Source organism: Hibiscus syriacus, unplaced genomic scaffold, assembly GCF_006381635.1.
Source record: "Hibiscus syriacus cultivar Baekdansim isolate YM2019G1 unplaced genomic scaffold, ASM638163v2 tig00111410_pilon, whole genome shotgun sequence".
NCBI classification, from domain to species: Eukaryota; Viridiplantae; Streptophyta; class Magnoliopsida; order Malvales; family Malvaceae; genus Hibiscus; species Hibiscus syriacus.
Genome location: NW_024063087.1, coordinates 380456 through 405733, shown reverse-complemented (window position 1 = coordinate 405733; position 25278 = coordinate 380456). Strand labels below are relative to the sequence as shown.

Genomic DNA, 25278 nt, shown 5'->3' with positions numbered 1-25278 from the left:
ATGTGTCTCGTCATCATTTCGTTAAGGGATAGTCAAGGGTGGAGTAATGATATTTGATTTTTTTAGGGTTGGATGACAAAGAGGAAAGCTTACACGAATTTTGTACTAATTGTGTAATTTACTCAATTTGAAAGAAACTAATTTTCAATTTAACAAGTAATTATTTAGTTTGAAATTTTAGATGCAGTACATTCATATATATGACATGAGGATAGGAATGGGCGATTATATATAGCGTAAGTTTTGTTTATGCCGTGGGGTAGGATGCTTGCATTGCTATGCCACAAAGACCTTCCTTTGCATCAACATCCCTTTGCATCCTAATGTACCCTTGTTCACCCCAGCTACTGCCCCACGAGTTCTTCACCAACCAATACTTAGTCCCATCGTCATCCTCTCCATATCCAACGGCGGTCACTCCGTGATCAAGTTGCGTGCCACAGGATCCCGTAAATACACCACTGGAGTAGAACTGGAAGTCGAACCCCGGCATCGATGGCAACCGAAACGGGTTGGTTCGCAACGGCCTTCTGCAGTGCATCTTCACTATTGGCGGGCACATCTTGGAAGCCATTTATGGTAGCTGCATGGTTGGCTTCTTCGTTGGTATTGCAAGTGCCATCAACTCCCTTGTAGGGGTAGTTGGATTCGGTTGTTAGGCCTTTGTTCTTTAGGATGAACTGGAAGGCATCGTCCATTAAACCACCTTGGCAGCCTTGATCCTCACCTTTGGTGTCGCAGTCGACCAGTTCTTGCTCAGACAAGGAAATCAACGTACCTTTTGTTAGCTTAGTAACCCCTTCCATGGCTGCCACAGCTGAAAACGCCCAACAGCATCCTGTGAATTAGATCAACACAATTAGAACATTAGCAAAAGCAAAACAATGGTTAATATTTCAGATTAGAGCAGACCGCATTGGCCTTGGTCTTTGATAGGTGTCACAGCCCCTTTGTTTCTCCAATCCACAGAAGAAGGCAATGCGGTGACGTTTTCGTATTTGAAAGTAGTAGCCTTGTTGGAACACATATGGCCCTTGAACCCATTTCGAGAAGCAGTGAACTCTTCATTTGTTAGATCTGCGAACTGATTGACAGCAAGCTTGTAAGGCTTGTTATTGGCGTTGTTGAAAGAGTCAATGAGCTCCACGTTTTGTTTGAAAATGTTGAAACGCTTTTGCCTCTCATTGTTGTCACTGTAAACTCGTCCAAATTGGGACATCCATTGTCGATGCCTCTCGTACATTGATGCATCTTCAAGACTAGTGCGGGAGGTTGCTTCACACACTAAGTTGCCCCCAATAATACTATCAAGGCCAAATATGTGAATTGGATTTTGGAACCCATTTTGCTATGAAAATTGATGGATGAATGAGGAAAATGATGACGAATTCTTCCTCATAATATACTCCATTTCCCTCCCTCTATCTCCCTGCCCTGCAAGCAAAGTCTTTGAAAATTTAACTCACTGTGATGATTTCTTATACACTCCAAAACTTGGGTCAAATTATGCTTTTTGTCCCTCTACTTATCATGTACATATTTGAGCTGCGGTGCTTGTATAAATTCAGTCGTAGACTTGTAGTTTATCGTATTATTGCAGCAGCAAAATGGGAAATTGGGAGGAGTCTGATTTTGTATTCAAATACCCTCCCCTGCATCAATCAAACCAAACTAAAATGCTATCTCACCGTGCCGTTTCCTTCATACATCAAATTCCTTTTAAATTGACTTTCTGTCAAGATAGAATTAGAGTAATCAGCTACGGGAGGGTTATAATGGGTGAAAAATATGGGAAATTTTCTTTAAGCTCCTTAAAAGGTTTTGAAATTTTCAATTTTGTAACACCTAAAACCTTACTCCAAAGAATCTAACGGATCCAAACTATTATATTGGTCATTAGAACGACTAACTTATAGAATTATTTCCACATTTTAAAACAATTTAAAACTCGAAAGATTGTATCAAAATATAAATTCATAGATAAACCAAAATAACTATTGTGGGTTATTTAACTAGAACTATGACATTTACCTAAAATATGAAATAGTAAAAACTTTAATAGAATTTACAAATCAAAGGTTAATACAATTACACATGTCCACTTGAGAAAGTAAAGGTACTATATAAATAGTCAAAGTTGAAACTCATTCGGTGATGCTAGTATTCGTACTTTATCACATAAGCTATGAACCTACGCATGAAGAATAACTCTGAATATTAAGTTTTATTGATCTCAATAATACTCAATAACTCTATTATACCACATGGGAATGATAATCTCAACAAACATGCAAAAGAAGACAATCATATTAACACAATTACCATATTTCTATAATCATGCCTTTTGTATTACCGAAAGTCATATCAATACTATAAAATACATTCATCAAAAGATCAATTCAATGCTCATTATTGACACTCACATCTTTGCAACGAATATCAAACCACTTATAGACATAGTTTGACATTAAATATTTTATCATTTCGAGCTAACCAGATGCTCCTTCACGCAACAACAATTGGAATGAGTCAAAGTTTTCTCGTCAAACTTGACCAAGTGGTGCTAAGATAAAAAGATAGTAAATAAGAAATCACAAGAGGATTGAGCTAAGTTGCATTGCACCAGATGCAAAAATTCTTTCAAAAACAACAAATGAATCTGCAATTTACAAATAAATTATTAGCACTCTCTTCACCCACCCCACACCAAGGGCAACTATCTTTTGGATAATCTAGCTTCACCCTTCTTATCCTAAGGAAATCTTTAGTCGGAACTCTATTTATCTTCAGCATCCAAAGAAAATTCTTAACCTTTGGAGGAACTTTCATTACCAGATTTTATCAAAATCAAAATTTGGTTCTTCTATCTCTGTGCTAAATTTTTTTTTGATTGCCTTCCAACTGAAAAACGACCGACACGATCATATATCCATATTATTCTCCATATTATTCATTTCCCTAGAATAGAATGGATCAACCTTATTTGGACTTCCATTAAGCATATTATCTGCTTGATCATTCCCAACAATGTCATCCCAGCTAGGCCTAGCTATCGATTTTGGTCGTTCAGTTGTAATAGCCTGTTCTACCTCATTGATATGCTCCTCAAGTTTTTGAATTCTTGGTAGATACCATCTCAACCGATTGATCATCGAGCCTAATACACAATAAATCATCCTCTAATGAGTCTATTCTTTTCACTTTCCATATCTACATCATCGTCGTTATGGGACATTCCCCTACTCAATGTATTAATATTTTCATTTATCCCAGGGAGATTGTCTCTTGATCTAATCGATTTCTCTCTGACCAGAACCCGCTGTCAACTCTGTTTAGCTTACCATTATTACTAAACATGTTTGTTCTTAAACTTACTTCCTGTACTTGCTTGTTTGTTCCACATACAGTTATTTTTAGACAAAATGTTAATCCGATATAAAAATAATAATAATAATAAACATATATTATTATTGAATCTAACAGATGAAAATAAATAAAGAATTTAAATAGAGTAATGTAGACACGAAGTTATGAGTAGAGTAAGATAAACGAAGAATGATTTTTTGTTGAGGCATATATGAACAGTTTCCTTAAGACAGATTCATCCTCTCCTTGGTACTTTGAGTAACGTTGGACGCCGGTCTCGCAGGATACAACAACAAATGATCACAACAATACGCACAATTTGTAGTGATCATTCGAAAACAATTTTTCCATTCTTTATCAAAGGGAATAACGAATTTGGAAGGAACTTTCTAAATGTTTTCCTAATTCAACAATGTGAATTGTGTCTCAAGGTTGTCACTAGGATTTGTGCCTTAACTAGCCTATTTATAGAGGGAGAAATGGATTGAAGGGTTAAGACCTTTCGAATTCCAATGTTGTTGCAAACCGTGCTAATCAACAATTCCGAATGAGTTGTAAATGTCTCCCTCTAATGTTTATTTTGATTTAATAAATCATTCGCTGGTATATCTTGGATTAGAATAAAAATATCGTATAATCTATCTTAATATTGTTAGATAAATATTAAACCGAGATAATAATAATAATAATAATAATAATAATAATAATAAGCATATATTATTATTGAATCGAACGAACAAAAATAAGTAAAGAATCAAAATAGAGGAACATGATTTGTTTACTCGTATATAGACACGAAGTCGAATGAATAGAGTAAGATAAACCGAAGAAGAAGTTTTTGTTGAACCATGGATGAACAGTTTCCTTAAGACAAATTCGTCCTCTCCTAGGTGCTTTAAGTAACGCTGAACGTCGTTCTCCCAAGATATAACAACAAACAATCACAACTGTAATAATCAGTCGAACACAATCTTGTCTTTCTCTATCACCGGAAAGAACGAATTTGAAAGGAACTTCCTAATTGTTTTCCAGATTTAAGATTGTGAATTGTCTCAAGGTTGTCTCTAGGATTTGTGGCTTAACTAAGTCCTTTCGTTTAGTGCTTTCAGGCTTGCTTGGGTGCCAAAATGTCCATGGGTTATTCCGAGGAATCTAAGGCTGCACATGTTCCACGGTGACCCTAGATTCTTTTTGAAGCCTTCCTGTTCAGATTGCTTTGATCTCTAATATCATTTTTATACTCACTACAGCAAAATGAGTTTATAGCCACATTTTTAAAACAAAAGCCATAAAATAACAAATTTCACGACGTTTTGATAGAAACACATTAATTTTATGCATATCGGGGTGTTTTAAACAAAAACACCGACACAGACTCGAACTTTAGTGGCGTTTTATAAAAAAGTCTCTATAGACAAGTACTTTAGTGGCGTTTCTATATAAACGCCGCTAAAGACTCGTACATTAGTGTCGTTTGTATACAAATGCTAGTAAAGACTCGTAATTTAGTGGCGTTTTTATACAAACTCCGTAATAGGAAACATATATAATGGCATTTTTGAAAAAACGTTGTAAGAGATTCATATTGTAATGGCATTTTTTGAATAAATGTCACAATTTATCAGTATATTAGAGGTGATTGTATACAAACGTCGCTAAAGACTCATAATTTAGTGGCATTTTTATATAAATGTCGCTATACACTCGTACATTAGTGGCGTTTTTATACAAACGTCGCTATAGAATCGTACTTTAGTGGCGTTTATGTTTACAAATGCCGTAAGTTTACAATTTCTATGTCTCGCACCCTTTAACCCTTTTTCATTTTTCTCCTTGACCTATTTTTTTTCATTCCCGCCATTTACCCAAACTCGCCCCTTTAACCCTTTTTCATTTTTTCCCCTTGACCTATTTTTTCATTCCCTCCGTTTACCCAGTCATTTGTTGCTGCTTCTCCAATGGAGGGCTTTTCTTCTTAGTCCTTTGATCATCATCAAACAGCATCTGGCGCCTCAAAGTTTTTATACAACCTTCCCTCTCGGGCCACTTCTCCACCATCATCTCCTTCAATATGGTTTTTACCCATTTCTTCGCACTCGCTTATTTAATGAATTTCATTTCTTTTTAAAATTTTTTGGATCTTAATACTTTGATCAAATGTGAAATTTTAAGAATTATTTGTCTGTGAAATTCATTTTCTCATAATACTAAGGGTCCGTTTGTTTCACGTAAAACATTTTCCGGAACACGTTTTCCTCACTTTCTAGTGTTTGGTTAGAGGAAAACAGATTGGTCAATGTAAAACATTTTCTTGGTCAACAGAATTTCCTTTGCATTTTTTGGAAAATGACTTACGGTTTAATTTTTCGTAAGTCATTTTTCCAAACTTTTCACTTCAAAGCATAAATACACTAAATAATATTATTTTATAAATTTAATATTAATATGATATTTTAGTACCATTTTAATAAAAATATTAATTATTAACATAATTAAAATATATTTATTAATATTTTTAATAATTTAATATAATAATATTATTACAATAAAATACTCATATTATAATAATATATGATACTATATATTCTTATTTTAATAATATATAAAAAAATTATTAATAAAAGTTATATTATTTATTAATTTCTTATAAGTAATATTATTGAATTATTAATAGTGAATACTTTTATTTATGTATTTAATATTAATATAATGGTCTAATAATATTATAAAAATTCCTTAAAATATATTTATTAATAATTTTAAAATATATATAATACTTTTATTTTTATAGATATTCAAATAATTTATCGTATTTTTATTTTAATAGAATATACGAGAGTTAATATTTTTATTTATAAAATTATAGAAATAAAATTTTAATAATAATATTGGTATAAATAGTATTAAATAAATTTTTCTAATATTTTAAAATAATAATTTTAAGATTTTATAATAAATAATATTATTATAAAATGTTTTCAGTGAAACAAACAAACCCTAATTAAAGAGAAGAGATAAAAAATGAACCTCGTCTCTTCCCTACAGGGCAGGCAACTTGGAGTTAATAATCTTTGTGGAGCCCACATCGAAGCTGAAGCAGCTTGGAAAGTGGCCAGAGGTAATGGGAGTGGAGACGTTGGAAACCATCGAGAGGTAAAACGACGAATCTAACTTGTTAGGTTCCACAACTGATATTAGCCCAATGCCTGGTACATATCAACTCCTAGATACGCTCGTCTCTGGCGAATTTGAGCCACTATTTGCTAACGCATGTTGTCATTGCTAGAGTTATCGTTTCAACGTGTTTCAAGACCTCGTACAACATTTTTTCATATAAAATCATAAACCATGTTTCTTCTTCTTCTTTTATTTTCTTAATTTTTAGTTGGGGGAACTGAGCAATTGGAGAACTTCATTTCATTGGCTGAAGTTGAAACCTTGATTTTTGGTTGATTTGAATGGATTTGTGTCTCAAGGATTTAATATTTTCATAAAGAGAATTGTTGAATAGGTGTGATTGAATGGATGTATCATTAAACCAAAAATTAAGTTCATTCACCAAGTGAAATGACTTATTATTAATTAGTTCTAAATAACATTAATTCATTCAACTATTTTTCCAACAATCCCCTACATGAATGAAATTGATGGTTCAAGACTGACTCGACATGTTGATAGATTCTACGTTTGATATTTGCATATGATAGGTAGACGTCCCCTTTTGAACCTTCCCTTGTGAAAATATGTTTATCTTACTAGTTGTCCAGTAGAATTGATGTCCTTAAATTGTCCTTTTGTTTGTGTAAGAGATGACATACCACATAGAAATATCTCATTAATAAGAATTTGGTTCTCATGGTTATGTCCATAGAGCCGTGGAGATCTCATGGTTTTATAGCAGTTTAGAAAACTATGCCCCACTAGTCTCTTTGAAGCGACTCAACTTCACTCTCACATAGGCGACTTATGTTGTATGGCTCAACGAAACACATAGTTTTCATTAAAAGCATTGCTTAACATTTTCCACATTTTAGTCATTGTTTTCATTATAGGGATGGACTTGGGATATGAACCCATACAGTGACCTAACAAGCTCTATGTAAGTAGGTTGTCCCAATTGAACCTAGATCTTGGCAACTCCAGTCAACTAGGTTAGGTATTCCTTCACATAGCGCCTTAAAAATTTATGTGCTTGGGTCACTTCCTTTAGATCATTATCAACTTGATCTCGATTCAACTCATTGGATTGCAGATCCGTAATATTATCTCTTAATCTTAAAAAACCAATGAAGATAATTCTAATTGAGCTCAGTTATCTAAAGGTATTATGTCGACAACTCATGTGTCTCGACATGTCATTATACATTATACAAGACACCTACACTTTTATGTAGTTGTAGTAAGGTTTTCTTCTATTCCATTTCCATAACTCATATGATGTCTTGTCCATTTTCTTGTGCGTTACCTTATTTAAAGGTAATTTGCTGATAAAACAGTTTCTCCCACATATTTTGTGACAACTCAGAACATGACCAAATGTCATTCTTAATTCTTAATTCAAAATATAGTTCCTCCATCGAAAGTCAAAATCTTTCCAAATTTTCAACAACGGTGGATATGGAAACAACGTTTTCTCATCCTCTCTAATAATAGGAGGATCATCATATATTTGACCATATTTTGATCAAAGCATCAGCTAGTTTGATTCTTTGTTACCACGACCAACGTTCACTAATTAAGTTTGCTTTAGAAGTCGAAAACTATATAACAGTTATATCACAATGATCGACGTTAAACAACTATGATTTTTCATGAACAAAGTTATCTAATTAAACAATGGTTTACGTTGCTCCATGTCCAAGAATCATGCAAAATGCATTAAACATATTCTAGAAATTTTAATTCAAAATTAGTGAGGAAAAAAAACTCACTTCATTAATGATTGGAGCATGAATGTACATATCAGTTGACCGCCTGGGAGCCTTTCACGTTGGATGCCCTTTCCCTTGTAATATATAATCTTCAATAAGTGGGGATATACCATTAGAATTTGCAGAGCCACCTGAACTTTTAAATTGTAGATTCACCCTCCAATATGCATAAGACGAGGCAAATTGCACTCTAACTTGCAAAATTGCTTTTGGGGTTAATGATAACTTCAGTTAACATATTCAACATGATCAAATATAACAACATCTTATGTTGTCATGTCTTAAAATCATATTCATAGAATTTCAAATACTTCTCGTTGTAGCACTCGACCACCGGAAACTGTTGTATTTTGATTCGAAGTCACAATTTTGTTTCAGTACCTTATTTATCGCAATGAATTTTAGTCAAAAACTAAAATTTAACAATTGAATAATTTCTATTAAATAGCAAAAATTTAGTAAACTAAAATCCAAAACAAAAATTCACAATCAACAATATTCTGTTGAATCCGTTAAACGTCAGGATTTAGTAAAACTAAAATCCGAGATAACAATGGAATTAAAACCCAAAATAGTAGTATAATCTCAATGTATAAATATTATAAAAGTTATTGAATGGATAAGCATACCTTTTCGATTTCTTGGTCGAAAGTCACCTTTCATTACCGGAAAATAAAACATACGAGCTTTATCAAGTTACACCAAGGCTTGTCCTTAATATTGAGACTTGCTTTATGTTTCATCCTAAACCTGAAAAGGTTTTGCAAAAGGTTTCATATGTACCTTATCATCGAATCATCAAGTATTTAACCATCAACAGGCGAAACAATTAAAAAAAATTCTGCACGGGATGCAAATTGAAAATTACTTTTAGAGTATAATTTGACATGCAACCTGCAAAGGTATACTAACGTGTCTTATCATTGCACAAGGGTTATTGAACATAAACACATATGCCTTCGCAATTTAGTGATTCATGCAAAAGCAATATCATTTGCAAGTTTTCCACGTAAGTTATCCATGTAAACTAGAAGTTCTGCCAATTCACTCGACCTAGGTCTTCAAGGTTGGTTTCAATGATGTCGCTCGTAGACTCGACATAACATTGGAATATCTAGTTTATTTTGATTTAATAAATCATTCGCTCATATATCTTGGATTAGAATAAAAAAATCGTATAATCTATCTTAATATTGTTAGATAAAATATTAACCCGAGATATAATAATAATAATAATAATAATAATAATAATAATAATAATAATAATAAGCATATATTATTATTCAATCGAATGAACAAAACTAAGTAAAGAATCAAAATAGAGGAACATGATTTGTTTACTCAAATATAGACACGAAGTCGAATGAATAGAGTAAGATAAACCGAAGAAGAATTTTTTGTTGAAGCATGGATGAACAGTTTCCTTAAGACAAATTCGTCCTCTCCTAGGTGCTTTGAGTAACGCTAGACATCGTTCTCCCATGATACAACAACAAACGATCACAACAATAAGCACAACTGTAATGATCAGTCGAACACAATCTTGTCTTTCTCTATCACCGGAAAGAACAAATTTGAAAGGAACTTCCTAATTGTTTTCCAGATTTAACATTGTGAATTGTGTCTCAAGGTTGTCTCTAGGATTTGTGGCTTAACTAAGTCCTTTCGTTTAGTGCTTTCAGGCTTTCTTGGGTGCCAAAATGTCCATGGGTTATTCCGAGGCATCTAAGGCTGCACATGTTCTAAAGTGACCCTAGATTCTTTTTGAAGCCTTCCTGTTCAGATTGCTTTGATCTCTAATATCATTTTTATACTCACTACAGCAAAATGAGTTTATAACCGTATTTTTAGAACAAAAGCCACAAAATAACAAATTTCGCGACGTTTTGATAGAAACACACTAATTTTATGCATATCGTGGTGTTTTAAGCAAAAACGCCGGCAAAGACTCGAACTTTTGTGACTTTTTATAAAAAATCACTATAGACAAGTACTTTAGTGGCGTTTCTATATAAACGCCGCAAAAGACTCGTACATTAGTGTCGTTTTTATACAAATGTCAGTAAAGACTCGTAATTTAGTGGCATTTTTATACAAACTCCGTAATAGGAAACATATATAATGGCATTTTTGAAAAAACACTGTAAGATATTCATATTGTAATGGCATTTTTTGAATAAACGCCGCAATTTATCAGTAAATTAGTGGCGATTGTATACAAACGCCGCTAAAGACTCATAATTTAGTGGCATTTTTATATAAATGTCGCTATAGACTCGTACATTAGTGGAGTTTTTATACAAACGTCGCTATAGAATCGTACTTTAGTGGCGTTTATGTTTACAAATGCCATAAGTTTACAATTTCTAAGTCTCGCGCCCTTTAACCCTTTTTCATTTTTCCCCTTGACCTATTTTTTTCCATTCCCATCGTTTACCCAAACTCGCCCCTTTAACCCTTTTTCATTTTTTCCCCTTTACCTATTATTTCATTCCCGTCATTTACCCAAACTCATTTGCTGCTTCTTCTCCAAAGGAGGACTTTTCTTCTTAGTCATTCGATCATCATCAAACAACATTTGGCGCCTCTAAGTTTTTATCCAACCTTCCCTATCGCGGCCACCTCTCCACCATCATCTCCTCCAATATGGTTTTTAACCATTTCTTCTCACTCGCTTATTTAATGATTTCATTTCTTTTTAAAATGTTTTGGATCTTAATACTTTGATCAAATGTGAAATTTTGGGAATTATTTGTCTGTGAAATTCATTTTCTTATAATACTAAGGGTCCGTTTGTTTCACGTAAAACATTTTCTGGAACACGTTTTCCTCACTTTTCAATCTTTGGTTAGAGGAAAACAGATTGGTCAATGTAAAACATTTTCCTGGTCAACAGAATTTCTTTTGCATTTCTTGGAAAATGACTTACGGTTTAATTTTTCGTAAGTCATTTTCCAAACTTTCCACTTCAAAGCATAAATAAACAAAATAATATTATTTTATAAATTTAATATTAATATGATATTTTTAGTATCATTTTAATAAAAATATTAATTATTAACATAATTAAAATATATTTATTAATGTTTTTAATAATATAATATAATAATAATATTATTACAATAATATACTCAATTATATTATAATAATATATGATACTATTATATTCTTATTTTAATAATATATAAAAAATTATTAATAAAATTTATATTATTTATTAATTTCTTAAAATTATATTATTGAATTATTAATAGTGAATACTTTTATTTATGTATTTAATATTAATATAATAGTTATTAATATTATAAAAATTCCTTAAAATATATTTATTAATAATTTTAAAATATAATATAATATTTTTATTTTTATAGATATTCAATATAATTTATCTTATTTTTATTTTAATAGAATATACGAGAGTTAATATTTTTATTTATAAAATTATAGAAATAATATTTTATTAATAATATTGTAATAAATAGTATTAAATAAATTATTCTAATATTTTGAAAATAATAATTTTATGTTTTTATAATAAATAATATTATTTATTATATTTTATATTTACAACAAATAATTTCTAAAAAATTTATCAACTAATGAAAAATGGTTTACACAACAACTTTCAAACTCCATAAAATATTTTTCAAAAATTATTTTTCAGAACATGTAATTCATTTTACGAAAAATGTTTTCTAAAAAATATTTTCAGTGAAACAAACCAACCCTAATTAAAGAGAAGAGAAAAAAAAATAACCTCGAAGCTGAAGCAGCTTGGAAAGCGGCCAGAGGTAATGGGAGTGGAGACGTTGGAAACCATCGAGAGGTAAAACGACGAATCTAAGTTGTTAGGTTCCACAACTGATATTAGCCCAATGCCTAGTACATATCAACTCCCAGATACGCTCGTCTCTGGCGAATTTGAGCCACTGTTTGCTAACGCATGGTGTCATTGCTAGAGTCATCGTTTCAACGTGTTTCAAGACCTCATACAACATTTTTTCATATAAAATCAGCAACCATGTTTCTTCTTCTTTTATTTTCTTCATTTTTAGTTAGGGGAACTAAGCAATTGGGGAACTGAGCAATTGGGGAACTTCGTTTCATGGGCTGAAGTTGAAACCTTGATTTTGGGTTGGTTTGTTTTTGTTGAGATGGAGAATGTGAAATAACGAAAGGGCGTTGGTGGGATGGGTGGGAGTAATCGAAGCTTATTTTGTTGGCTTTCAAACAAGACAAACAAGATAAAAGAAAATGGTGGTGGGGGTGTTCGGTTCCTCTACTTTCTTTTTAGGCTTTTTTCTTACCTATTGAATTATCATGGTATCTTGGGTTGTTTCTTATTTCTTTATTTTTACGAAGCAATTTTGAGAACATTGGATTTTTGAATTATCATGGTAGATTGGGTTGTTTCTACTATTAGCTAATGTAAGTTGTATTGTGAATGAAAGATAATGGATGTCATGTTATTCCTGCAGTTTTACTGTTGCTAAATTTAACACATTTCAGAGGAAATTTAAGTTTGTAGTTTCTCAGTGTCATTGGTTTGCTTGCATGTCCATGAGTGGTTAGTAGCATTTTAAGATACCGTACACTAAACCTCAATTTGATACATTTTTCTGTTATCATGCTAAGAACCCCTTTTTGTTTTTGTGAAAATTGTTTTGGGTTTCCGTAGTATAGAGAATTACCTTTTGCCGGAGGTGATTTGTGGTTTGAACCAACATTTGGTGAGAACATAGGAGGTCATGTACTAGAACTTTCTGTATTATCCGTCATGAATCTGTTCTCTGTTAGGCTCCTAAGACATGAAGTTTCTGTGTTGTGTTATGAATCAATTACATCAAGCTCCAGTTTTTGCATATTATTTCTTTAGAATGGTATAGTTAAACTTGATTCTTAAATTATGATTTCAATTTTATTAACTTTCGGGCTTCGTTTTGATGGAATGTCTGAGAGAAAAGGTTGAGCACTTGTTGCTTATTTCTGGGATGGAAAAGTGTGCTGCATTTCTAGATTCTTCAAATTTACTAAAATGTAAGCTTGGTGAGGTGATGAGCATTGAACAGGTAAATGAAAGTATTTCATTTACAAAAAAGAAGGAATTTGTGAAAAGGTATGTTTAAAGATTATCCATTTGAATTTAGATTTCCTATTAAGTTTAATGATCATTTTTCAATTCCTTGATTTCCTGTGATTATTTTGTTTGAAATATAAGAATTTGTTGATATTGGATTTGCTGTTAATAAGATGCGGATGCCACTCCAATGTGTGTTATTTAGATGTTGTTTTTACTATGTGTTAATTTCATGATGGGTCGTTTTTACTGTTGTTTATTCTAGTTAACAATGTTGAACTACATTACATTTTATGTTAATGTAAACTTTAATTTATTATTATGGATTTTAAGTTTCTTGTTATGGATTTGAAGTTTGTTATTACGGATGTCTAGTTTATTGGATAATGCTACAGGTTAAATTAGGATAATAAAAGAGTAGAAAATAGTATTTGAAAAATTAGTTTTAATTGTATAAAAAAATGCCACTAAATACACAGTCAATACCGACGTTTTTGAAAAACGCACTAAAATTCTAGATCTTTTGCGGCGTTTATATAGAAAACGTCACAATATACGAAGTCAATAGCGACGTTTTACATTCACAAAAGCCACTATATGACATAACATATAGCGGCGTTTTTCGGAACAAACGCCATTATATGTCATAACATTTAGTGGCGTTTTTGGGACAAAACCTCACAAAAGAAAATATAAAAAGCGGTGTTTGGAAAAAATGCCGCTAAATATCATAACCTTTAGTGACGTTTGTTAAAAATGCCGCTAAAAAACGTAACCTTTAGTTGCGTTCGTAAACGACAAACACCGCTACCATTTGCGACGTTTGTTTCAGTGGTGCTTTTTGTGGCGTTTGTTTCAGTGCTGCTTTTTGTGGCGTTTGTTATTTGACTAATTTGGTTTTCTGGGTTACATTGTGGGATGAAAGAAGGCAACATGAGAGTTTGATATTTGATTTACACATGAGTGAGGACAAACATTGAATAAGTCACGGAGAATTTGATGAATGCTTTATTTTGTCACTATTTTGTTGTTAAATACTCTTTGTTTTCTTTTTGATACTGATGATTTTTGTTGTTTTATTCAATTCTGTGTTGGTTTGTAATTTCAAGAAAACAACACTAAAAGAGAAAAGTATGCAGCTTTTTTTTTGGAATCATGGCTGAAGACATGGGCATGACGATGTCTGACGTGGTAGATTCTGGCAATCCAATCAGCAAGAGTTTCAAGAAGACAATCTAGTCGGCAGTTTCTAGAAGAATTTCAGAAGATTATGTTGGAATTATTTGAAATTTAAAATACTTTGGGGTTGTTTTTATTTTTAATTCTATTATCTTAGGATTTATTTTTATTTTATTTATTTGTTATCTTTAGGGCTTTAAAAAGACTATAAATACCCCTTTAAGGTGTTGACTAAAATAGATACCTTATCACACCTATGTGATTGATTTGCATTTTCTCCTAACACTATTGCATATCCCTACAGTTCAGTAATCATTTTTAAGGTCACATAATTTCAACAATGCATATCCCCATGTTATTCTTTCAGGTAGCTAAAACGATTCCAACAATTTTTCCATCTTCAAGAAGATTTCCTCGAGTAATTCAATACTGCTCCTCAAGTAACCTGAAAAGCTCGTCGTCAAGAATCTCAAACAAGAACCATCGGCCTCCCGTACTTTTTATCTTTGGTTCTCCAAGACCCCATCTATGTAACCTCTCCATCACACTATCAGGACCACATACAGTCGCCATTGTGCCGATTAGACACTTATTCATCCTTCACAAGGTCTCTTTCTATACGTGACCCTGGAATTTTTTCGAAGCCTTCCTGTTCAGATTACTTTGATCTCCAATATCATTTTTATACTATTCCACATTCCTAAATGACTATTTCCATAATTGGTTTCCTCCATTTTTTTGGGTGTCTGTTGTTATACCTTATTATTCCTCCGGTTGATCGTTACTTTCTTTCATGTTATTCTGGATTTTCCTCCAATGGGATGTTCCTCCCTTTAACATTGCGAACGAGACAAATAAGACCATTCAAGCTGAACCCATTCAATCTTTCAGTGGCTCTAAAGGCATCTTGTTTGTTGGAGAATCTCACAAAACCAAATTGCTTTCCTTTTCTATCCAACTTTTTTACTACAACTGAATCCACCACAACCCGTCTACAAAAAAGTTTTGCGCAAACCAGTTCCTCTCGGCGATAAGTTACTCATGTGCAGAGTGATTGTTCCTCTCTTAGAACACTCACGGTGCTCCATTAGATTATAGTTACACATAAACTAGTATGGTTTTCCCCTTTTTTTCTTTGCTTGTTAATTCATCAAGACAAGTAATACTTAATTGTGATAAAAGGAGAAATATCATTTTCATTTGATGGTGCATCAGTTTTATTCTCATATTTAGTACAGGTGTTACAACATATTCTATATATCTCATATTATAGTTAATGTCAGGTAAAAATACATGTAAAAATGACAAAGAGATGGCTTGTCCCTTTGGATTTTTGTTTGTTTCCTTGTTTTAATGAGTATTTTATATTATATAGTGTTTATATGATAACCACGATATTGATAGTAAAGATGTATGAATCTTTCCTTAAGCTAATGTGTCTCGTCATAATTTCGTTAAGGGATAGTTAAGGGTGGAGTTATGATATTTGATTTTTTTAGGGTTGGATGACAAAGAGGAAAGCTTACACGAATTTTGTACTAATTGTGTAATTTACTCAATTTGAAAGAAACTAATTTTCAATTTAACAAGTAATTATTTAGTTTGAAATTTTAGATGCAGTACTTCATATATATGATATGAGGATAGGAATGGGCGATATATATAGCGTAAGTTTTGTTTATGCCGTGGGGTAGGATGCTTGTATTGCTATGCCACAAAGACCTTCCTTTGCATCAACATCCCTTTGCATCCTAATGTACCCTTGTTCACCCCAGCTACTGCCCTACGAGTTCTTCACCAACCAATACTTAGTCCCATCGTCATCCTCTCCATATCCAACGGCGGTCACTCCGTGATCGAGTTGCGTGTCACAGGATCCCGTAAATACACCACTGGAGTAGAACTAGAAGTCGAACCCCCCGGCATCGATGGCAACCGAAACGGGTTGGTTCGCAACGGCCTTCTGCAGTGCATCTTCACTATTGGCGGGCATATCTTGGAAGCCATTTATGGTAGCTGCATGGTTGGCTTCTTCGTTGGTATTGCAAGTTCCATCAACTCCCTTGTATGGGTAGTTGGATTCGATTGTTAGGCCTTTATTCTTTAGGATGAACTGGAAGGCATCGTCCATTAAACCACCTTGGCAGCCTTGATCCTCACCTTTGGTGTTGCAGTCGACCAGTTCTTGCTCAGACAAGGAAATCAACGTACCTTTTGTTAGCTTAGTAACCCCTTTGTTGAAAATTAGAAAAAACTGAGATTGAATAATTCTGCTTATATTAGAATGAGTATAATACAAGTATATATACAGTTTTAATCTAACTAACTAACTGACAATTAGTTATAATTAAAACAGAAAATAACAAATTTAACTTCTAATACTCCCCCTCAAGTTAGAGAGTAAAAGATATCTTTTACACCAAACTTGGATACAAGATATTCATTTGTTGAACACCAAGAGATTTAGTAAATATATCTGCTAATTGTTCTGAAGAAGACACAAATTCTGTCTTGATAAGCCCTTCTTGTATTTTCTCTCTTACAAAGTGGCAGTCAATCTCTATATGCTTTGTGCGCTCATGATAAACTGGATTTGCAAGAGCAGCCTTGTTATCACAATATAGCTTGATCGGATATTTTCTTTCCAACCCAAGCTCGTTGGCCAAACCATTTAACCAAGTCAATTCTGTTGATGCAACAGCCATGCTTCTATATTATGCTTCAGCAGATGATCTGGCTATAATATTTTGCTTCTTAGATTTCCATGAAATCAGAGAACTTCCAAACTTGATGAAAAAACCAGAAACATACCATCTCGTGATAGGACACGCAGCCCAATCTGAATCACAATATGCTTCAAGTTCATTGCTGCTGTTTGAATTCATCAATATCCCTTGACCTGGATTCTTTTTAATGTACCTCACTATCCTCAAAGCAGAAAACAAGTGAGATTCCTTAGGCAGTTGCATAAATTGGCTCAAGTAATGTACAACAAAGGTTATATCAGGTCTAGTATGTGTGAGGTAAATGAGTCTTCCAATAAGTCTTTAATAAACACTCTTGTCAACTAACAATTCATCTACTTTATTACTCCCTGGTGTGCACAACTTATCATATTCTGTAGTAGTAAGCCTAATGTTCTATTCAAGAGGTGTTTTTGCTGGTTTTGAACCACTCATTCCTATTTCCTCAATCAACTCAAGTGCATACTTACGTTGATTAACTAGAATTCCTTCTTTTGATCTCATAATCTCAAGACCCAAAAAATACTTTAGTTCACCAAGATCTTTCATTTTAAATTTCTTGTTCAAAAGACTCTTCAAATCATCAATCAAACAATTATCATTGCCAGTGATCAACAAGTCATCAACATAAATCAGCAAAACTACAATCTTTTTATCCTTTCTCAATGTGAACAAAGAATAATCAAACTTACTTTGTTCATAACCAACCCCTAAAAGAGCCTCAGTTAACTTCAAATTCCACTGCCTAGATGCTTGTTTCAAACCATAAAGGGATTTTTGCAGTCTACATACCATATTCTCCCCCTGACTGCAAAAACCAGGAGGAAGTTCCATAAACACTTCCTCAGACAAATCTCCTTGTAAAAAAGCATTATACACATCAAGCTGAAACAGAGGCCAATCAAAAACATAAGCAATGGCAAGGAGAAAATGAACAGTGACCAACTTAACCACTGGTGAGAAGGTATCCACATAGTCTACACCCTACTTCTGACTATAGTCTTTGGCTACCAACCTGGCCTTAAACCTTTCTATAGTACCAGCAGCATTTTATTTAATCCTATAGACCCATTTGCAGCCAATAGGGACTTTTCCAGGAGGTAAAGATACAACTGACCAAGTTTTATTTGTTTCAAGGGAAGAATTTCATCTTTCATAGCATGTACCCACTCTGGATGTTGAATTTCCTCATGATAGGATGTAGGTTCAACAGATTTTGAAATAGAAGAAACAAAGGATTGTGTACCAAAAGGAAGATGCTGATAGGAAATATAATCTGAAATGGGATAGTTGGAAGTAGAAATAGAATTACAAATGAAATCAGTTAACCATTGAGGTTGTTTAGAAACCCTAGTAGATTTCCTAACCAAGACTGGAGCTACTGGACCTATAGGATTTTCTAGCTGTTGTGATGATTGCCTAGATTCAAAACTGGAAGAAGAATCAGATGAAGCAACAGGAACAAGTTGTTGCCCAAAAGAGATGTCTAAAAATTCAGAATCATGAATGAAATGAGTAGAAGAAAAGAAAGAATCACTTTGAACAGGAAAGTGAAAGGGAAATACCTGTTCATGAAAAATAACATTCCTATTGACAAAAAATTTCTTAGAGGTAAGATCAAACAAGAGATAGCCTTTTTGAGTGTTTGAGTATCCCATAAAAACAGAAGGCAAAGCTCTAGGAGCAAACTTATCAGTTTGTTTAGGAACAGTAGCATAACATAAGCAACCAAAAACTTTCAGAATAGACATCGTTTTTAAGCCTTAAGAGATAGACCCAAGTCATTCTAGTGCAATCATCAACAATAGTCAAGAAAAACCTATGACCACTATGAGTAGATATCCTATAAGGACCCCATAAATCTATATGAATTAATTCAAAAGGTTTTGATAACCTAGTAGTACTGAGATGAAATGGTAATCTGGTCTGTTTTGCTAAAGGACACACACTGCAAGTATGAATAGACTTTATATCAAATTTATCAGAAACATAAGAGGACAATTTTTTCATAGAAGAAGCAGATGCATGCCCAAATCTAGCATGCCAAAGACTAATTTTATTGAAATCAGAAACAGTAGGTACATGATGAAAACAAGAATTAACCCCAGAACCAATCAAAGAATTAGAAATCAAACCAGTAGCTCCTTTAGTAGACTCAAAAATATAAAGGCCATTAAGCTTTCTACCAATCCCCTTGATCATGCCACTGTAAAGATCCTGCAAGATACAAATGTCAGGATGAAAGGAAAAAATACAGGCATGATCTTTGACAAGCTGAGAAACATAAAGTAAGTTGTGAGCAAAACTGGGAACAAACAAAACATTAGACAAAACCAGATCAGATGTTAACCTATGAGACCCTATATGAGACACAAGTTCAGTTTGACCATTAGGAAGATGAACATAACGATGGGCAGAACATAAAATTGGAAATTGCAAACCCTTGAAATCAGACACAATGTGGTCAGTAGCACCAGTATCAACTATCCAACGAATGCAAGCAGTACTGGAAGCAGGTAAACTACAGGCAACAGTACCTGCAAGATTCACTCTGGAATCTACGGTGGAGCTTTTGTTCAATAGATGCAAAATCTGATTGTATTACTCAGAAGTAAAGGTGGGAACAGCTGATACAAGAGAGGAAACCGTCAAAGCATTCTCAGACTCTCCATCCACAGTGTGTACAGAATTGGCTGTCATAGAAACTGGAGGAGGCTTCTTTCTGTTGAACTTGAAGTCTGGTGGAAAACCAATGAGTCGATAACATCGATCACGGCTGTGTCCCTTGATCTTACAGTAATCACACGTCCCATTGAAATGCCTTCGTTCATTCCCTTTGGAAGTGGCCGTGAACATAACAGAAGTTTCAAGAGGTGTAGCAGACAACTGAATTCGATCTAATTCCTCTTGAGTTATCATGGAATATGCCTGATTGACGGTAGGAAGGGGCTTCATGATAAGGATCAGACTCCGAATCGCAGAGTAGGTCTCATTGAGGCCCATCGGAAATTGAAAAAGACGTTGTTGAGCCACATGCACTAAATTTTGTTGTGCAGCGTCACAATTGCAGGAAGTGAAGGGGACAAGATCAGTGTATTCATCCCAAAGGAGCTTGAGACGAGTGAAATAAACGGATACAGATGAGTCACCTTAACGAGGGTAGCAATCGACCGATGTAAATAAAAAACCCTAGAACCATCGATCTTGTCAAAGCGCTCCGTAAGGTCCTTCCAAACAGATTCTACGGTCGAGGCAAAAACGATGCCAACAGAGAGATCGTTGCTGACACAATTTAGGATCCATGAGAGTACAAGAGCGTTGCAACGCTCCCATTGAGACTGCATTGGACCGGCATAATCATTTCGTCGACAGCTTCCATCGATAAAGCCAAGCTTGTTCTTGGCCAGAAGAGCGATGCACATGGAACGGCTCCAGAGACTATAATTTTCAACGCCAGTGAGCTGAAGAGACACCAATTGAACACCAGGTGTATCAGAAGGATGCAAGAAGAGTGGGTGATTTAGATCAAGTGTGATCGCCATGAACCCTAAAAGAAAAAGATTTGGGGAAAAGAAACGAAATGAGAAATCTGCTGGAATGAAAAAGATGCTGCTGCTGAAGGGATACGGGCCAAAACGTTTTAGTGAGAAATGGGCCAAACAGAGAACCCAGGAAGGAACTGCCTGGAAACTGATAGCATGTTGAAAATTAGAAAAAACTGAGATTGAATAATTCTGCTTATATTAGAATGAGTATAATACAAGTATATATACAGTTTTAATCTAACTAACTAACTGACAATTAGTTATAATTAAAACAGAAAATGACAAATTTAACTTCTAACACCCTTCCATGGCTGCCACAGCTGAAAACGCCCAACAACATCCTGTGAATTAGATCAACACAATTAGAACATTAGCAAAATCAAAACAATGGTTAATATTTTAGATTAGAGCAGACCGCATTGGCCTTGGTCTTTGATAGGTGTCACAGCCCCTTTGTTTCTCCAATCCACAGAAGAAGGCAATACGGTGATGTTTTCGTATTTGAAAGTAGTAGCCTTGTTGGAACACATATGGCCCTTGAACCCATTTCGAGAAGCAGTGAACTCTTCATTTGTTATATCTACGAACTGATTGACAGCAAGCTTGTAAGGCTTGTTATTGGCGTTGTTGAAAGAGTCAATGAGCTCCACCTTTTGTTTGAAAATGTTGAAACGCTTTTTCCTCTCATTGTTGTCACTGTAAACTCATCCAAATTGGGACATCCATTGTCGATGCCTCTCGTACATTGATGCATCTTCAAGACTAGTGCGGGAGGTGGCTTCACACACTAAGTTGGCCCCCAATAATACTATCAAGGCCAAATATGTGAATTGGATTTTGGAACCCTTTTTCCTATAAAATTGATGGATGAATGAGGAAAATGATGATGAATTATTCCTCTTATATACTCCATTTCCCTCCCTCTATCTCCCTGCCCTGCAAGCAAAGTCTTTGAAAATTTAACTCACTGTGATGATTTCTTATACACTCCAAAACTTAGGTCAAATTATGCTTTTTGTCCCTCTAGAATTAGAGTAATCAGCTAGGGGAGGGTTATAATGGGTGAAAAATATGGGAAATTTTCTTTAAGCTCCTTAAAAGGTTTTGAAATTTTCAATTTTGTAACACCCAAAACTTTACTCCAAAGAATCTAACGGATCCAAACTATTATATTGGTCATTAGAACGACTAACTTATAGAATTATTTCCACATTTTAAAACAATTTAAAACTCGAAAGAATGTATCAAAATATAAATGCATAGATAAACCAAAACAACTATTGTGGGTTATTTAACTAGAACTATGACATTTACCTAAAATATGAAATAGTAAAAACTTTAATAGAATTTACAAATCAAAGGTTAATACAATTATACATGTCCACTTGAGAAAGTAAAGGTACTATATAAATAGTCAAAGTTGAAACTCATTCGGTGATGCTACTATTCGTACTTTATCACATAAGCTATGAACCAACGCATGAAGAATAACTCTGAATATTAAGTTTTATTGATCTTAATAATACACAATTACTCTATTATACCACATGGGAATGATAATCTCAACAAACATGCAAAAGAAGAAAATCATATTAACACAATTACCATATTTCTCTAATCATGCCTTTTGTATTACCGAAAGTCATATCAATACTATAAAATCCATTCATCAAAAGATCAATTCAATGCTCATTATTGACACTCACATCTTTGCAACGAATATCAAACCACTTATAGACATAGTTGGACATTAAATATTTTATCATTTCGAGCTAACCAGATGCTCCTTCACGCAACAACAATTGGAATGAGTCAAAGTTTTCTCGTCAAACTTGACCAAGAGGTGCTAAGATAAAAATATAGTAAATAAGCAATCACAAGAGGATTGAGCTAAGTTGCATTCCACCAGATGCAAAAATTCTTTTAAAAACAGCAAATGAATCTGCAATTTACAAATAAATTATTAGCACTCTCTTCACCCACCCCACACCAAGGAAACTATCGTTTGGATAATCTAGCTTCACCCTTCTTATCCGAAGGAAATCTTTAGTCGGAACTCTATTTATCTTCAGCATCCAAAGAAAATTCTTAACCTTTGGAGGAACTTTCATTACCAGATTTTATCAAAATCAAAATTTGGTTCTTCTATCTCTGTGTTCAATAAAATTTTTGATAGCCTTCCAACTGAAAAACGAGCGACACGATCATATATCCATATTATTCATTTCCCTAGAATAGAATGGATCAACCTTATTTGGACTTCCATTAAGCATATTATTTGTTTGATCATTCCCAACAATGTCATCCCAGCTAGGCCTAGCTATCGATTTTGGTCTATTAGTTGTAATAGCCTCTTCTACCTCATTGATATGCTACTCAAGATTTTGAATTCTTTATAGATATACCATCTCAACCGATTAAACATCGAGCCTAATACACAATAACTCTTCCTCTAATGAGTCTATTCTTTTCTCTTTCAATATCTACATCATCATCGTTATGGGACATTCCCCTACTCGATGCATTAATATTTTCATTTATCCCAAGGAGATTGTCTCTTGATCTAATCGATTTCTCTCTGACCAGAACCCGCCGTCAACTCTGTTTAGCTTACCATTTTCACTAAACATGTTTTGTTCTTAAACTTACTTCCTGTACTTGCTTGTTTGTTCCCTCATATAGTTGTTGTTAGACAAAATGTTAATCCGATATAAAAATAATAATAATAATAATAATATATTATTATTGAATCTAACAGTCAAAAATAAATAAAGAATTTAAATAGAGGAATGTAGACATGAAGTTAATTAGTAGAGCAAGATAAAACGAAGAATGATTTTTTGTTGAGGCATGTATGAACAGTTTCCTTAAGACATATTTGTCCTCTCCTTGGTACTTTGAGTAACGTTGGACGTCGGTCTCGCAGGATACAACAATAATTGATCACAACAATACGCACAATTTATAGTGATCATTCGAAAACAATCTTGCCTTTCTCTATCACATGAAATAACGACTTTGGAAGGAACTTTCTAAGTGTTTTCCTAATTCAATATTGTGAATTGTGTCTCAAGGTTGTCTCTAGGATTTTTGCCTTAACTAGCCTATTTATAGAGGGAGAAATGGATTGAAGGGTTAAGACCTTTCGGTGAAAGGGCTTAACCTTTACATGAAAGGATTTAATCTTTTCATAAAGATAGTTGTTGAATAGGTATGATTGAATGGATGTAACACTAAACCAAAAATTAAGTTCATTCACCAAGTGAAATGACTTATTATTAATTAGTTATAAATAAAATTAATTCATTCAACTATTTTTCCAACAATCTCCTACATGAATGAACTTGATGGTTCAAACACTGACTCGATATGTTGATAGATTCTACGTTTGATATTTGCATAGGTTAGGTAGACGTCCCCCTTTGAACCTTCCCTTGTGAAAATATGTTTATCTTACTGGTTGTCCAGTAGATGTGATGTCTTTCAATTGTCCTTTTGTTTGTGTAAGAGATGGCATACCACACAAAAATATCTCACTAATAAGAATTTGGTTTTCATGGTTATGTCCATATAGCCGTGGAGATCTCCTGGTTTTGGAAGAGTTTAGAAAACTATGCCCCACTAGTCTCTTTCAAGTGACTCAAATTCACTCTCACATAGGTGACTTATGTTGTACGGCTCAACGAAACACGTAGTGGTCATTAAAAGCATTGTTTAACATTTTCCATATTTTAGTCATTGTTTTCATCATAGGGATGGACTTGGGATAAGAACCCATACGGTGACCTAACAAGGTCTATGTAAGTAGGTTGTCCCAATTGAACCTAGATCTTGGCATCTCCAGTCAACTAGGTTGGGTATTCCTTCACATAACGCCTTAAATATTTATGTGCTTTGGTCACTTCCTTTCGATCTTTATCAACTTGATCTCGATTCAACTCATTGGATAGTATATCTGTAATATTATCTTTTGATCTTACAAAACCATTGAAGATAACTCTAATTGAGCTCAGTTATCTAAAGGTATTATGTCGATGACTCATGTGTCTCGACATGTCATTATACATTATACAAGACACCCTACACTTTTATGTAGTTGTAGTAAGGTTTTCTTCTATTCTATTTCTATAACTCATATGATGTCTTGTCCATGTTCTTGTGTGTTACCTTATTTAATGGTAATTTGCTGATAAAATAGTTTCTCCCACATATTTTGTGACAACTCAGAACATGACCAAATGTCATTCTTAATTCTTTAGTAGTCTTATGGATACTATATACTTAATACAATGTATCCGACAATCCATTCAAAATATAGTTCCTCCATTGAAAGTCAAAATCTTTCCAAATTTTCAACAACGGTGGATATGGAAACAATGTTTTCTCATCCTCTTAATAATAGGAACAACGGTGGATATGGAAACAATGTTTTCTCA

The 25278-nt window shown here is 33.7% G+C and overlaps 3 pseudogenes; all 3 read right to left on the bottom strand.

Annotated features, from left to right (window-relative positions):
- Positions 1–195: 195 nt before the first annotated feature.
- On the bottom strand, positions 196–5424 carry LOC120162929 (annotated as a pseudogene).
- Positions 5425–5540: 116 nt separating this feature from the next.
- LOC120162940 lies at positions 5541–6787 on the bottom strand (annotated as a pseudogene).
- Positions 6788–16183: 9396 nt separating this feature from the next.
- Positions 16184–22953, bottom strand: LOC120162928 (annotated as a pseudogene).
- Between the last annotated feature and the right edge of the window lie 2325 nt (positions 22954–25278).